At 46.5% G+C, this 16,112-nt stretch overlaps 1 pseudogene; it reads left to right on the forward strand.

The window, feature by feature from the left end:
• The first annotated feature begins 312 nt into the window (after nt 1-312).
• LOC136529641 (peroxidase 5-like) lies at nt 313-2,087 on the forward strand (annotated as a pseudogene).
• Nucleotides 2,088-16,112: the final 14,025 nt, after the last annotated feature.

Consider the following 16,112-nt stretch of genomic DNA (forward strand, 5'->3'; position numbering starts at 1 on the left):
TGTCATCGTGCATTTTACAGGAAATATCTCGAGTTGCCTAGCAGCGCCGCCAGCTGATAAAGCGAATGGAGCCCCTTGCTGAGGAGAACGAAAAACTCAAAGAGGCCAGGAACCTCTCGGAGAAGAATATCCAGAGGGCCCAAAACGAACGAGACCTTACGGAGTCGAACGCGCGGGACCTGGAATACCAGAAGGGGGTCCTGACCGAAAAGCTGGCGGCCGGGTCCTGACCTTATTTGTTGCCTATTATTAGCACGGTCTCTACAAAAGTGAAGAGGCTAAATAATGTGAGGCCATGGTCGCTCTTCCCTGCAATCAAGCTCGTCGTTAAGCTTGCCTTTCCTCTCCCACAACGTCATGCGAGCTAATAAACACGAAGTTAACTCGTTGCTGGAGGCGGGATCTCGACCATGCGAGACATGTCGCGGCACACGTTGCTGTTCCTTTTTGCCTTGTTGGCGTCGGCGACCCAGCTGAGCGCCGTCGATGCGCTGATCGTCGACGGCCTGCAAGTGGGGTTCTATGGCAAGACGTGCCCGGAGGCCGAGGGCGTCATCAGCGACATCGTCAACAACGAAATCGCTATGGACCGGGGCATCTCCCCTGGCCTCATTCGCCTTTTCTTCCACGACTGTTTCATCACGGTAACTTCCCTAATTAACACTTCACATTTACTCACGCTTATGCTGCACTGCATGCATGCACACCATATCGTCGTGGGTTGGTGACTGTTGGTGTACACCCATATGCCTGTGCCAGCCGGCCGGTTCTGTGCGTGCAGGGTTGCGACGCTTCTATTCTCCTGGACGAGTCGCCCGCTGGCGATGTCCCAGAGAAGGAGTCGTCCGCCAACGGTTTCACCCTCGTCGGCCTCAGAACCATCGACATCGCCTAAGTCCACTCTAGAGGGCATGTGCCCTGGCACGGTCTCCTGCGCAGATATCCTCGCCTTCGCGGCGCGGGACGCCGCCGTGGCCGCGGGCCTCCCAAGATACGACGTCGTGGCGGGACGCCGCGACGGCATGCGCTCAAACATGGATGACCTCCCGGGCAACTTCCCCGTGCCGGGCCACCACGTCCCGCGCCTCACCGAGCTCTTCAACCAGCGAGGCCTCTCCCAGGAGGACCTTGTCTTGCTCTCCGGCGCGCACTCCATCGGCGGCGCGCACTGCTTTATGTTCTCCAACCGCATCTATAACTTCTCCCAAAACGCCGACATCGACCCAACGCTGGACCCGGAGTATGCCAAGTGGCTACGCCAGATGTGCCCGCCGCGGAAGCCCGACGACGACCCCGAGCAAGCGCCCAAGGTGAAGTTCGACGCGCAAACTGGGGAGAAGCTCGACGTCGCGTACTACTCCGAGCTGCTCGCCCGGCGCAGCCTGCTCACCTCGGACAACGCTCTCATCGAGGACCCACAGACGATGGCGATGGTGGAGGCCTTCGCCCGGAACGAAGCACTGTGGCAGCAGAAGTTCGCCCAGGCGATGCAGAAGGTCGGAATGCTTGACGTGCTCATCGGCGAGGGCAAGGGCCAGGTAAGGAAGCAGTGCCGCCTGGTGAACGGTCAGGAGGATATTGAGCAGCAGCAGCCACAGCAGGAGCAGCAGCAGCCGCCACAGGAGGGGGAGGAGGAGCAGCAGAAGCAGCCACAGCCACAGCTTCCGTGGTTCCTGCAGAGGCGCCGGCCGCCCCTTCCATGGCGCCGGCCACATCATCGGCCGCGTGTACCGTTTCGCCGCCATCCGGTGGCCGACCTGGTCAACGGATTTTTCCGTGGTTTTCACTGAGGCCAGCACTATCCCCGCTTTCGGGACGTACATTTGCTCCAGGTTCGTTCCTTAGCTAGATGCTCAGGGACGTAGACCTCCAGAATATGTTCGAAAATATGCATCACCTTAATTAGCAGGAACACGCCTGCTTTGCTTACTCTTTTTTCTAGAAAAAAATGTGTCTTCGTATTTGCCATACAACATATGCTACATCATATATATATGCAAGTTTTTATTTTCTTTGGCAAGGTACAGTATACCACCTTTGGATTGCTCAAATCAATGAAAATGTACGAAAGTAGCAATTTTGCACAACCGGTTGCCATCCAAACATAACCACCAGTGTGTTCTTCGTTCTGAGTTGTGACCCTTCACTACTATAGGATGGCCTTGTTATACCGAGCGGTAACGGCCTTTAATCCCGGTTACTGCGCCGAGACAATGATTCCGGGACTAAAGGTGGAACCTTCAGTCCCGGGTCATCGAGTCGGGACTAAAGAGGGACCTTTAGTCCCGGTTGGTCCCTCCAGCCGAGCAAACATGGCCGCACCTTTTAGTCCCGGTTGGTAACCCCAACCGGGACTAAAGGTTCATTTTTTTTCTTTTCTTTTTTGTTTAATTTGTTTTCAGTTCAGTTACACATATTTGTTTAATATATAATATGTTTTATGTACATATTCTACGCTGCTAATATAAATACACGCACGCATATAATTACATCTAATTCTCATCTCGAGCATTATTATATCCTGAATAAAGTATGAAAACTATATATATTATAGATATATATGTATATATACAACACTTTCATAATCTTGTTCTCAAAAATAACGATATCAATAAACATTTAATTTATATCATTTATTCCTTAGGATCAAAGTAGAACTCGCCGTTGGGATTTAGCACTTTTTTTAGAAAAAAATCCTGCTATTGACTCTTGAACTGCTTTCAGATGGTCTTTTTGTATGACCCTTTGTTTCAACCATTCAGTCTTGTATTTGAAATAAAAGAAAAAGTATTAATACACATATATATATATATATATATATTCATTTAAAAATAAATAAAAAATTGATATATACGTACTCTGAGGACATCTTCAGGAGTTCTTTTTATGTGTGCAGTGATAAATTCACAAACATAGTATCCATACAAGTTATTACCTGGTTGCTGCCGCAAACACCACTGTACGAGAAGAAGATTATTCTCATCATCTCACACGTAAATTGAAGTACGATATAGTAATTAAACACGTGGGGAAGTATATATAGTACAACTTACTGGTATTTCAACTACATTAAGTGGTGCCTTGCAATCCTTGTGGTGTTACCGAATAAACTCTTTCCAAACTCTGTGCGACCAATAATGTACGATCGTTAATAAATTATGGCAAAGTCTATTCAATAATAGTTGTGTGCGAGAGATCGAAATTACCCCTGGATAATGTCTATCATATCTTGGTATAGTGCCCGCTCTTTTCTCAATGAGTCCAAGATTACTAACCGACTTGAGTTTAACTCAATGATAATGAGTATCCAGTGAAACCTGCATTGGTTTATACACACACGTACATGCATATAAGTTGTATTGATATTACATAAAATGTGTAGACTACATTATTATTAACACGGGAAAAGTATTGTTGTCTTGTCGTGCTGCTTCACGAAGAACCTCATGATATTCTTCTGTGCTTCAGATACCCACTGCTCCTTGACAATAATATCGGTTTTGAATACGATATAAGGATCAATGAAGCCAACACTGGTGTCTTGTATTCTTTGGAGCTCTGACATCTGGAATCTGTATATAAATATAAGTTACATGTGAGGATAATTATATATACGTACGCATAGAAGTGAGTTTATTAAATAAAAGTAAGAATCACTTACAAACAAAAAGCAGCTAATGATTGATTTGTCCAGAGCGTCCATGTGATATAGTTGATGCAATTCTTCGAAACTAATATGTAAGATGTCATCAGCCACTGGAAGTAATGATGGTCTCTAAATCTGACAAAGATCCTGTCCTCACCCCTGCCACACGCCTGCATGTACCACTTGTTGAGCAAGTACATTTGCGTACCCAATTCATTCAGAGCCGCAGGGTTGTATAGACTTTTGCCAAATTTATAAGTCTTTCAAGGTATCAACTTCCAGGTTCTGGATTGGAAGCTTTGCCCGTCAATTGATCCAAGGTTAAACCAGTTAGTTCAAAAAAAGCATTAAGGTCTTGAACCGACACTTCTCCAGAGTTGTCTGGTCGATAGACTTCTATGTTGGAACCATATTCATTAGCAACAACAAGATTTTGCATTGGTTGCTTCTGTTGTCCGAGCTGTGGGACATCCTTCCCTGATGCTCTTTTCCTTTTCTTATCTGCATCATGTGACTTCACGAGGAGAGCGGTCATAGTCTGATAGTGGCGGAGGCTTACGAACTTCAAGCATCTTTTTATTGTGAGCTTCGACCTTCTGCCTCAACAGATCTCGTGGTATGTAAAAGTACGGACTTCTCCTTAAGCTTCGCTTGTCTCTGCTTTTGGATATCTATAAAAAAATCTTTCACTTTTTTGTCTTCTTCAGCTGCTATTTGCTCATCAGTCTTTTCAGGAAGTATTTCTTGAGAAATAACTCTTTTTTTTCAGGGTCTTCTTTGTCGCCAGGGACCTTAGACGTCTCTGTAGTGCGTCGCTGTGGAGGGGGTGGGGGTGGTGTTGGAGACCTGGCAGTGGAGGCGATGAGGCCGGTGTTGGAGACCGACGTGGAGGCGTTGGAGATCGTTGTGGAGGTGGTAGGGGCCGGTGTAGGAGTTGGAGATCATTGTGGAGGCGATAGGGGCCGGTGTAGGAGTTGGACATCGCCGTGGGGATGAAGTCGTCTCGCCCCCCACGACGCTGTGATGAGATGGGGAATGAATGATTGGGCTAGGCTGGGGGGAGACCCTGCTACAAAAACAAGTTGTGAGTCAATTATTTTTGAAGCCAATATAAAATTAATGGAAAATAATATTTCATTCACTTTCATTCGTACCTAGGGTGAGGTAGGGGAAGCGGTGGCGCCCTAGGAATGATGATGAAGCATTTGCGCCATTGAATAAATGTCTTCTCTGCTTCTCCTAGTGTCTTCTCCCCATCACCGCCTTCAATGTCAAGAGGAACATTGTTGTAACCTTTGAGCACTCTATCGACCGAGACGCTAACATATCTAGGTTGAATAACTGACCCATGGATTCTTGGTGTCTTCGTTCGGTCTATTGGAGATACAACCCCGACAGCCACCATGATTGATGCATTATTACCATCTGGAATGTGCAGCTCACATGTTGTTAGAGGCTCGGTAATGTCATCAACAGGGAAGCGCAACCCAACGTCATCTTGAATAACTGGCAGCTCCATGGAAGCACAACTGCTTTACCACTGAGTCTCCCCTCATGTCGTGATTCGGGAACGCCAATCAGGGGCAAGGTCAGGAATAAATTCAACATAGAACTCAATGACCTCTCTGTTCCATAGCGTTGGGCGATGCTTCCTTCAGGCTTAGAACGAACTTTCACATATTTCTTCAAGACTCCCATAAACCTCTCGAAGGGGAACATGTTATGTAAGAACACAGGTCCAAGAATACTAATCTCCTTCACCAAATGAACTAGGAGGTGTGTCATGATATTAAAGAAGGATGGAGGAGAACACCAACTCAAAGCTGACAAGACATTGAACCACATCATTCTGTAGAGTAGCTAGTTCCACTGGATTGATTGCCTTCTGAGAAATTGCATTGAGGAATGCACATAGCTTCACAGTGGCTAGACAGTACATGTGGAGGTAGAATTCCTCTTAAAGCAACTAGAAGTAATTGCGTCATAAGCACGTGGCAAGTCGTGGGACTTTAAGTTTAGGAATTTCTTCTCTGGCACATTTATTATACCCTTTATATTGGAGGAGAATCCTGATGGGACCTTGATGCTGCTTAGACATTCGAACATGCTGTCCCTCTCTTCTTTGCTAAGCGTGTAGCTAGCAGGACTTAAGTAATGACATCCATCATCTGTCTTCTCTGGATGAAGGTTGTCTCGTTCTTTCATGCCCTGCAAGTCCTGGCATGCTTCAAGTGAATCCTTTGGCTTCCCGTACACACCCATGAATCCTAACAGGTTCACACAAAGATTCTTTGTCAGGTGCATCACATCGATTTCGTTGTGGACCTCTAGGACTTGCCAATAGGGTAGCTCCCAAAAGATGGACTTTTCTTCCACATGGGTGCGTGTATCTTAGTATCTTTGGGAACAGATTCACTGCCTTGTCCCTTTCCAAATACTACTTTCACATCCTTGACCATTGCGAGTACATCTTCCCTGGTTCGGTTATGAGGCTTCTTCCGGTGGTCTGGCTTACCTTTAAAATGCTTCCCTTTCTTTCTTACTTGGTGATTCAAAGGAAGGAATCAACGATGGCCAAGGTACATGACCTTTCGACATCTTTTCAAATATATACTGTCAAGGTCATCAAAACAATATGTGCATGCATTATATCATTTGTTTGTCTGACCCGAAAGATTATTTAAAGTAGGCCAATCATTGATTGTTACGAACAACATTGCTCATAGGTCAAAGTGTTCTTGTTTGTACTCATCCCAGACACATACACCTCGGACCTTGGATGAGGATCGGCATCATAATGAACTTTCGCTTCATGCATAACCATGGAGGAAGGTTGTAGATACATAGAGTAACTGGCCAAGTGCTATGACTAGTGTTCTGCTCCCCAAAAGGATTCATACCATCTGTACTTAAGGCGAACCTTAAGTTTCTAGCCTCATTTGTAAACTCTGAAAATTCTCTGTCTATCGCTCTCCACTGGGACCCATCAGCTGGGTGTCTCAGCATATTGTCTACCTTACGGTCTTCTTTATGCCACCGCAACAACTTTGCATGGTCTTTATTTCTGAACAAATGTTTTAAGCATGGTATTATAGGAGCATACCACATAACCTTGGCAGGGATTTTTTTTCTAGGACGTTGTTCACCCTCGACGTCACCAGGATCATCGCGCCTGATCTTATACCGCGATGCTTTACATACCGGGCATTCATCCAAATTCTCGTATTCATTGCCATGGTAGAGGATGCAGTCATTAGGACATGCATGTATCGTCTGGATTTTAATCCCAAAGGGCAGACAACCTTTTTTGCTTCATACGTAGTGGTGGGCAATTCATTTAGCTTCGGAGGCATCTTCTTTATGAGGTTCAATAAATTCACAAATGCCTTGTCGAATACACCATTCTTTGTCTTTCACTGTAGCAATTCCAGTATTGTACCCAGCTTTTTTTGCCCCTCTTCGGCTGTCAGGTATAGCAACTTCCTATGATCCTCAAGCATGCGCTTGAACTTAACTTTCTCTTTTTCACTTTCGCATTCTTGTTGTGCATCACGAATGGCATCGCCAAGAGCATCACCGAGATTATCTTCTGCCGCTACCTCTTCTTCATCTCCCCCCATTGTAGTATCATCAAAGGCACCATACTGAGCAATAATGTCATCAATGTCTAAATCTTCTCCTTCACCTTCTTTCATCATGACCCTCGCTTTCTCCATGCTTAGTCCAACATATATAGTTTGACATGAAACCTGACTTAAGCAAATGTGAATGAAGACTCATTGAGCTTGAATATTCCTTTAAATTCTTACATAGGGCACATGGATAAGCACATGAAACCATCCCGCTTATTTGCCTCAGGCCACACCTAAGAAATAGTGCACTGCCCTCAATAAAGTCTTAGGAGCTGGCGATCGGCATTGTACATCCAATGGCGTGACATAATCTGTATTACACTGACAAATTATGAAAACCTTGAAACATAATTAAGTATTTTATTACACAACATAGATGACACACACACGGTTGATTAATTAACTAAGCCTAGTTACAACTGTAAGCAATCCCAACTATCACTAAACAAACTAAAACTACAATGCACTTCAGTAACATAATTATTTCATGACCGTACGCAACTAAAACAGACAAATCATTCGTCTGTTGAATATAATAAGCTTCTCCTGCTGGCTCACTGCCTCATCATCAGCAGCCGCTACCTCAAGCGCACCCGAATTCTGCTACGTATGTAGCATAATCTTCCTTCCCAGTACCTAACCATCGCATCCATTGCCCTCTCACTGAAATTAAAGCCAAAAAATATTTAGTCAATAATATTCAAGAAAAGCAGGTCAATTAGCCATAATAATCAAATGCGTAAGAAACTCACATCGTGATCTGAGCACTTGTAGAAAACACGACCCTTGTTGGGTCCCTGTCTCTTGACTCGGTACTCCATCACAATCTTCTGCTTACACTTGCCGCAGATAATGAGAGGGAGTTCTTGCCTCAGTCGTTTCACAACCGAACGAGAGGCCTGAGGATCCAGGTACCTAGTTGTCATCTACTTTCTATACTTATTTTTGTAAACTAGTGTAAATTTCATATTTTCTAAAATAATATATTTAAACAAAACTAAAATTATTTATTTATCTAACTAAACCACTGAAATATGTACTATGTATAATAGTAAAATACCAAACTATCAAGTGATTTTACTATTGTAAATGATCATGTGATTTTGAGCTAAAAATGACATAGAAATCATAATCAAATCCACCATATCAAGTTACTTTCTATACTTATTTTTGCAAACTATTGTAAATTTCTCATTTCTAAAGTAATATATTAAAAAAAATAAAAATATTTATTTATCTAACTAAACCATGAAATGTACTACATATACTAGCAATACTAAACTATTAAGTGATTTTGATGAACTAATTTAACTTTTGTTTATCCAAACATATATGCAAATCATCATGTGATTTTGAGCTAAAAATGACATAAAATCATAATAAAGTCCAACATATAAAGTTACACATGCATCTACATCGCAAAATGAGATAAGCTACTGATAAAACATAAGAGGATTAAGTTTGTTACATCTAAAATCGAAAGAGCAACACCAATAGGAGGGGGAGAGAGAGCAAGAACAACAGCAAGCTGAAGAACAGAGGCAGTAAGTTTGAATGGAATGGCTCGGGCTCGGGGAGGAAGAAATAAGCTGGTCTATAGGCCGGGATAATTAGTCCCGGTTAGGGAGCCAAACTGGGACTAAAGATTAATCTTTATTCCTGGGACATCACCTAAACCGGGACTAAAAGCTTTAGTCCCGACTGGTATTACTAACCCGGGACTAAAGGAACCTTTAGTCCTGGGGGCAAAAAAATGCCAAGACTAATGCTAAATTGGAATATCGTTCTAAAGTCTGTTCTCTAGTAGGGCTTAACATGGAGTTGCAGACTGGTTTTCATAGTATTAAATTCTATATCATCTCAGTAGAAAATTTGGTGTGGCAGTTAACGACGAAACGGAAGAAAACATGGTGAAACCGTTTCTCATGCGCCTGTGTCGCACTGTCGCGCACCTTGTTATCCTGGGAGCGCCCGCGCTATAGCAGTAACAGCACCAAGCCACTGTAGGCACGAGGCTGAGTCTGATGCTCACTGGTCGCATCTTGCCCTCGTGCTGTGCTGCCTAACTCGCTATCCGCTGCGTCCATGCATGCTCTTGCCCGTGGCCCGTGGGACACCGCTCCTGCTCGTGTCGGCCCAGTACACTGCTCTTGCATGATGGCAACGCTCGCCGCCAAAGCTGCCAGCGCCTACGCCACCACCTACAAAGTGTGCCCAGCCACCCTAGTAGCCGATTTTTTTTTTGTTTTCTTGCCTTTTTTTAAGTTTTTTACAAATATGTCTCTGCTGGTATCCTTTAAAAAATAGACATAGACCTTGGCGCCATGATAATTGGCGCTGTGCTAACATGTCTCGGCGCCAATTACTCTGACGCCTAGGTCTTGGGCCGGCATCGGCGTGCCCTGAAGACGTGGATGGTGACCTGGCGGCCGACTCGGTGCCATAGATCTTGGCACCGAGCTTGGCGTCCACGATCTGTGGTGCCGTGGTATCATTTAAAATCGAACGCCCACCCTTTTCTGGCCGAGCCTTCTTCCTTTTCTTCCTCGTCTATCTCAAGTTTTTGCTCTTCCCACTTCGCCCAACCTCAGAAATTGACATATTGGACCTTGGAAACTTGGATTTGATCCATAGAACTTCGAGAGCAAGATATGGTCCCTCCCCTCCTCCTTTTTCAGTATTGATTCGGTATATATTATCTGTATTTTGCAACCAAAGAAACATCATTACTTAGGGTTTTAAGCAATTATTAATATTTGTATTATACAACCATAGGATACCAAGGCATGATGTCGACTAGAATATCATCGGCAGTCCTCCGAGGGGTATCCCACGAAGGTAGATTGATCGGCAGAGGAGCGTGTAATCATGAATAAGAAGGCAACAGAGACACACGAGTTATACAGGTTCAGGCCATCAGTATGACGTAATACCTTACTCCTATGGTCTGTTGGTTTGTATTAGCTATCGTATGATTTGCCGTGATTTTGTAGGGGGTCCCTGCCCGCCTTATATAGTCCAGGGGGCAGGGTTATAAGTCAGGTTAGATCTGAGAGATAACCGGAAAGTAATAACAGATTACAAGAATCATGGGATCAGTACAGTATCCTAACAGATCTCAGTAACATCTTCAGGATATCCTCCCATTGTCTTGCGGGAGGCGCCGAGCAGAATCATGCCCCGCAAGGCTTCTTCTTGTGGGCTGGGCCGCCCCTGGAGGCGTAGCCCATGTGGTCTGCCGTGGGTATCTGGGATCGTACCCCCCACAGCTAGTCCCTGAGCGCCTTGTACCCGTTGTGCAACGCCATCTTGAACTTTTCCGAGTAGGTGAGAACCAAAACCGAGCTGTCCAAATCATGGTCCGACCACCATAATGAATCGCCGAGCAGTTGTGAGCAGCTGCCGAGTAGCGTGCAACATCGCCGAGCAGTGTGTTCCGAGCACGGCTTGACATAAGGGTGTAAGGAGCTCAAGTCTAGAATTGAAAATTTCTACGCAGTAAAACTAAGTGTGCCCACTTAGAGTCCGACCACGAGGGAAAAGATAACCTTCTTTAGCTTTTAGAGGCACAGAGTCTTTCAGAAAAAAGCAAACACATTCATCGCAAGGTGAAGTGTGCCCACTTAGTCCCCGAGCCTGACAGTAGGTGACGTAGTCATGTGGTGCTAGGGTCAGAAAGTAGTAAACCAGCCGAGCAGGTGGCCAGTCCCCGAACGTAGCCTCGAGATGGAAACAAACACATTCACCGCAAGGTGAAGTGTGCCCACTTAGTCCCTGAGCCTGATAGTAGGTGACATAGTCATGTGGTGCCAGGGTCAGAAAGTAGTAAACCAGCCGAGCAGATAGCTAGTCCCCGAGCGTAGCCTCGAGATGGAAACAAACACATTCACCGCAAGGTGAAGTGTGCCCACTTAGTCCCCAAGCCTGACAGTAGGTGACGTAGTCACGTGGTGCCAGGGTCAGAAACGAAGAAATAACGAAAACCAACCGAGCAGACAACCAGTCCCCGTGTTTCAGGCGAAGATATCGGATAAATCAAACCGTGGAGAAAAAATCAGAGTAATGGCTGTACAGTAACGGTTACTGAGCCTCATTAAATTGCGGAGAAATCAGCGATTTTTTGGCAGCGATAAATGAGTGACGTGGGCTGCTGTTGCGTGATAGCCCAAGTTGCGGCCCATTAAACCACGTTGGAGAAGTCGAAACAGCGCTGATCGTGGGAACGGTTTCCCAAAAACCCTCAGATGCAAAGAAGGGTAGGGAAAGTGCTTTATAACCATGCCGCCGCATACCTCGCCGCCTACCTCTGCCACTCTGCCCTGTTTCCTTCCTTCGCAATCCCTGCGCTCCACATTCCGTACCAACGCGGGCACTCGCCTCCAATCTAGGACCAAACTAGAGAGAATGGTGTCGAAAAAGGGAGCCGCAAAGCCGAGGAAGGCGGCCACTGGAGCCAGCCGCGATGAGGAGTGGGTGTCGGCGAAAACGAGGGTGGCGGATCTCAACAGAATGGTGGCGGCAGGTGTTCTCCTAGACCACCTCACTATCGGATGGCAGCGGGCTAGTGGTGAGCCCTTTCCAACACCTCATACTGATGAGGCTGCAGTATTTGAAGATTATTTCTGGCGAGGATTAGGGTTTCCTGTCCATCCCTTTCTGAGGGATCTTATGGAGTTTTGGGCGATTAGACTCTACAATCTGCACCCCAACACCATACTGCACGTGTCGATCTTTATCCATTTCTGCGAGGCATTTCTTGGTGTTCTTCCACACTTCAACCTCTTCAGGCACCTGTTCTGTCTGAAGAAGAAAGGGGGCAGCGATTCTAAGGTGGTCGGCGGCGTGTACCTACAGCTCAGGGATGGGATGGCCAGCGAATACATCAACGTACCGCTAAACACCTCCCTGAAAGGTTGGAACGCTAGATGGTTCTACATCAAACAAAGTCACCCAATAATTCGATGCGACGTCCACCACATCCCAGTGAACCATAGTAGCTGGTCAGAGAGACCCAACAGTGCTAACATGGAGCAAGTAATGGAGCTTCTTGACTTGATTAAGGGCGTGGAGCTTAGGGGTGAACTGGTTGCAGCTAGCTTCATAGTGCGCCGCATCCAGCCCTGCAAAGAGAGGGCCCACCCGGCGTTCGACTACAAAGGTGACAACGACGGTACCCGGAAAAGCACAGACCGGCTATCAAAGAAAGAAGTAATAGACCGGGCCATGGACCTATTCACTGCCAACGTCTCATTCAGTTGGCCACAAGGAACGAAGGCCTTCAACTGCACCAATCCGCCTCCTTAGGTAACCATTTCATTTCGCATTGACTAGGCATCGATTGCCGAGCAAAGGACTGACTTACTTATGTAAAGATCCATTAGCAGGATAGGGCAATATACTTTTCAAGCGTGCCGAGAGCCGATTGGCCAAAAGGAGTAGACATCCGGTGGCCGCTACAGCCCGAAGAGGAGGAGCCGAGCACCTCGTCAGATAGTCCATCCCTGGTATCAGAGAAGATCCGTGGGAAAAGACTAGCGGTAGATGAGCCTGTCCAAAAAAGGAGAAAAACCGCAGGCTCCACTGCACACAAATCGGGCGGCATCTCGCTTGGTGATGATCGAACTGCTCGACCGCGAAGGACCGTAGTGCTAGAATGGTCTGACGACGATGAAAACCAGACAGCACATCCACCGAGCACGAAGGAGCCATTAAAAGGGTGCTGAAGTCCTCGAGCAGCAAGCAAGGGAGAGTCATGCACAGGCAACAATGGAAGTCCCGACGGTGCAGACGACCGGAGTCCCCGAGCAACAAGGGGGAATAACCGCAGAGCAGCACACAGAGGAGGCTTCAGGGCACCAAGCAGAGCAGCAGCCTGTTGTAGAAGAGCAGGAACTCTCCCATCAGGCAGACCAAGCAGCAGCGCCTGGGGGATTAGGCAGGCATCGCCGGTTCAAGAAATTGAATCGGAAGACCAAACCTTAAGTATCTTTGTCTTGGAGTAATAATATTGTTTCTTGATTTCTTTTGGGTACTGACAGGCCGACATTACGTAGGGCAACACTGAGGCCGGGACCCTCAGTAGGAACAATGCCGACTGCTCCCATCCGGGAGTCCCCGAGTGCTCTACAAACAGACGACGGGTCGGCCGCCGCTGCCAGCGGTCCTGGCGGCGGTGAATCATTGGCGCACACAACAGGCGCGTCAGCGACAGCGACCGAAGCTGCGACTGAAAACGTCGATACTTTGGAAGCGGAAGCTGCAGCTATTGTTGATGCGTTGGATGCTAAGGAAGCAACTCCAACAATGGCCGAGGAGCAACTTGCACCGCCCGCAGCAATGTCAGGAGTGGTCAGAGCAGCTGTCCAACCACAGAGTCCCCTAGTGGTGCCTCGAGCGACGACGGAGGAGGACGAGGTTGTGGAGATCGAGCGTGCCGTACCTAAACCCCAGTCCATCCGGATTCTCCAAAAACGTGGGGAAGAGGTAGTAATTGTCGAGGAAGAAAACACCACTAGGGAGATAAAGAGGTTGAAATCCGCCGTTGCTGGAGTTATGACTCAAATCGAGGTGAGTACCGCGCCTGAAATACTGATATATGTTGTTGGAGACCAAAGTTTATCACTAGCATTGTTCATCCATAGGGGATAGCTCGAACAGCCGAGCAACGACACCAACTGATGAAGAGGATGGAACCCCTCGCCGAGGAGAACAAGAAACTCCGGGAGGCATTAAATCTTTCGGAAAAGAGTATTAAGAGGGCCCAGCGCGAGCGGGACCTTGTAGAGTCTAACTCGCGGGACCTAGGAACATTAGAATGGGGTTCTATCCTAAGCAACTAACTGGCTGCATCCGAGCAGCTAAAGAAGAAATCCGAGCAATTGGCGATTGTATCCGAGGAGCTAAAAAATATGTCCGAGCAATTAGGCAAGAAAACCAGAGAGCTCAAAAGTAAATCCGAGCAGCTCGAGATCAGAAGTGCAAGCAGTTCGAGAATGTATCCAAGCAGAAATCTGGTATGCTTTATCAGCGAATGAACTTTGCAATAGTTGCCCATCCGTTTTTTTCAATAACTGTTTTGCTTGCAGAGCAAGATGCAGAACTCAGCCTAGCTACGCCAGACCGTCGAGCAAATCCTGACTAAGATAAAGCGAAAGAGTCAGAGCGAGCAAATAAACTGGCCAAAGAACTAAAAGGTAGATACCCCCTGATCAGAAATATTGTTGTAGTACTTTTCTGGCATGACGAACCATTGTAATGCTTGTAGATTTTCCGCTATAAAGCCAAGGCACAGTTCGATGTGCTGGTGCAGGAAGCCAAGGTCCAAAAAGACAACTTCAACACTGTAACCGCCGCAATAAAACCAGTACTCGACTACGTCGATATTGAACCGGCACCTCATCCTAACGGGAGGCAGCAAGGGTCAGACATCATCATCCAGAGATGCAAGGCAGTGTGGGAGAATTTCAAAAACTTCAACCGCGACGCCTGTTATGACCACCGCTACTCATGCCCTTACGGTGGTTCGGTCCCACTACCTGACTATCAATATCCAGTTGATAGGGGGCGGGTTCGCCGATGGGCTGAGTGACGCAGAAACCCAGCAGCTGGAGGATGATGTTGAAGATGCATCAAAAATGCTTGTCGGTGATATAGACCTGTTTGGCGAAACAGAAGGTGTTGGCGGAGCTTAACAAACTGCCCGGATATTATCACCTATACCACTTGCTTTATTTGGTGATGAAGAATCGTTGTATTAACAACCTAATGCAATTATGCATAATTTTAAGCAGTGTTCGAGCAGTTAGTTTTCACTAAACTCTATGCCTTAGCTAGCCTGTAATCCGCAACGCAGAGCGCGGAGCCTGTGCACATGTTGGAAAAACAAGCGTTACCAAGGAACCATAGCCTACCACCCAATACGCAGAGCACGAAGCCCATAGCATGTGTAGGGGTGTATTAGAGCCTTGGTAGCAAAACACATGCTGCCCAGCGGCCAATTTGAGTAACTTGGTGAGAAAAAGTAGTTAAAGTGGCGTCCGAGCAGTTAGTTCATGCCTGAAATCTAGGCCTTGACTAGCCCATAGTCCATAATGTCGATCACAGAGACCCTGACACATGTAGGATGAATAGGCATGACCAAGGAACCACAGCCGACCAACCATAACGCAGAGCGCGGAGCCCCAGGCACGTGTAGGAAGGGATCGGAGACTGGGTCTTCTCCATAGAAAACAAAAGAAAACGTGTGCTGCTCGATGATCGGCGAGCTATGTTAGGAGATTTGGAGCGCAAAATCGTCGTCGTTTTTAGGAGAAAAATTTATGTGATCCGGAGAAAACATAATCGGCGATTTTTGGAGAAATCGTGTTCGGCGATTTTTGGAGTTAACGTGTTCGGCGATTTTTGGAGAAATCGTGTTCGGCGATTTGGAGAAATTGTGTTTGGCAATTTGGGGAGTTAACGTGTTCGGCGATTTGGAGAAATCGTGTTCGGCGATTTTGGGAGTTAACGTGTTTGGCGATTTTTGGAGTTAACGTGTTCGGCGATTTTTGGAGTTAACGTGTTCGGCGATTTATGGAGAAATCATGTTCGGCGATTTTTGGCGTGCTTGGCGAGCGCATTGGAGATCGTCATGGAGTATCATATAGCCCATCAACCGTAAGTGAAAATTATAATGGAGGAAAAAATGGAGGCAAATTATGGAGACCAGAACTTTATTAATCAGAAAGTAAAGAATACATATCTGTGTTGTTTCAGGGATAGAAACGTATAAGGTGGCTCGATGTGCCAGGAGTTAGGAATATCGATTCCATTCTAAGTCACATAAGCGATAAGAC

The sequence above is a fragment of the Miscanthus floridulus genome, chromosome 19 (genome assembly GCF_019320115.1).
Source record: "Miscanthus floridulus cultivar M001 chromosome 19, ASM1932011v1, whole genome shotgun sequence".
Classification (NCBI taxonomy): Eukaryota; Viridiplantae; Streptophyta; class Magnoliopsida; order Poales; family Poaceae; genus Miscanthus; species Miscanthus floridulus.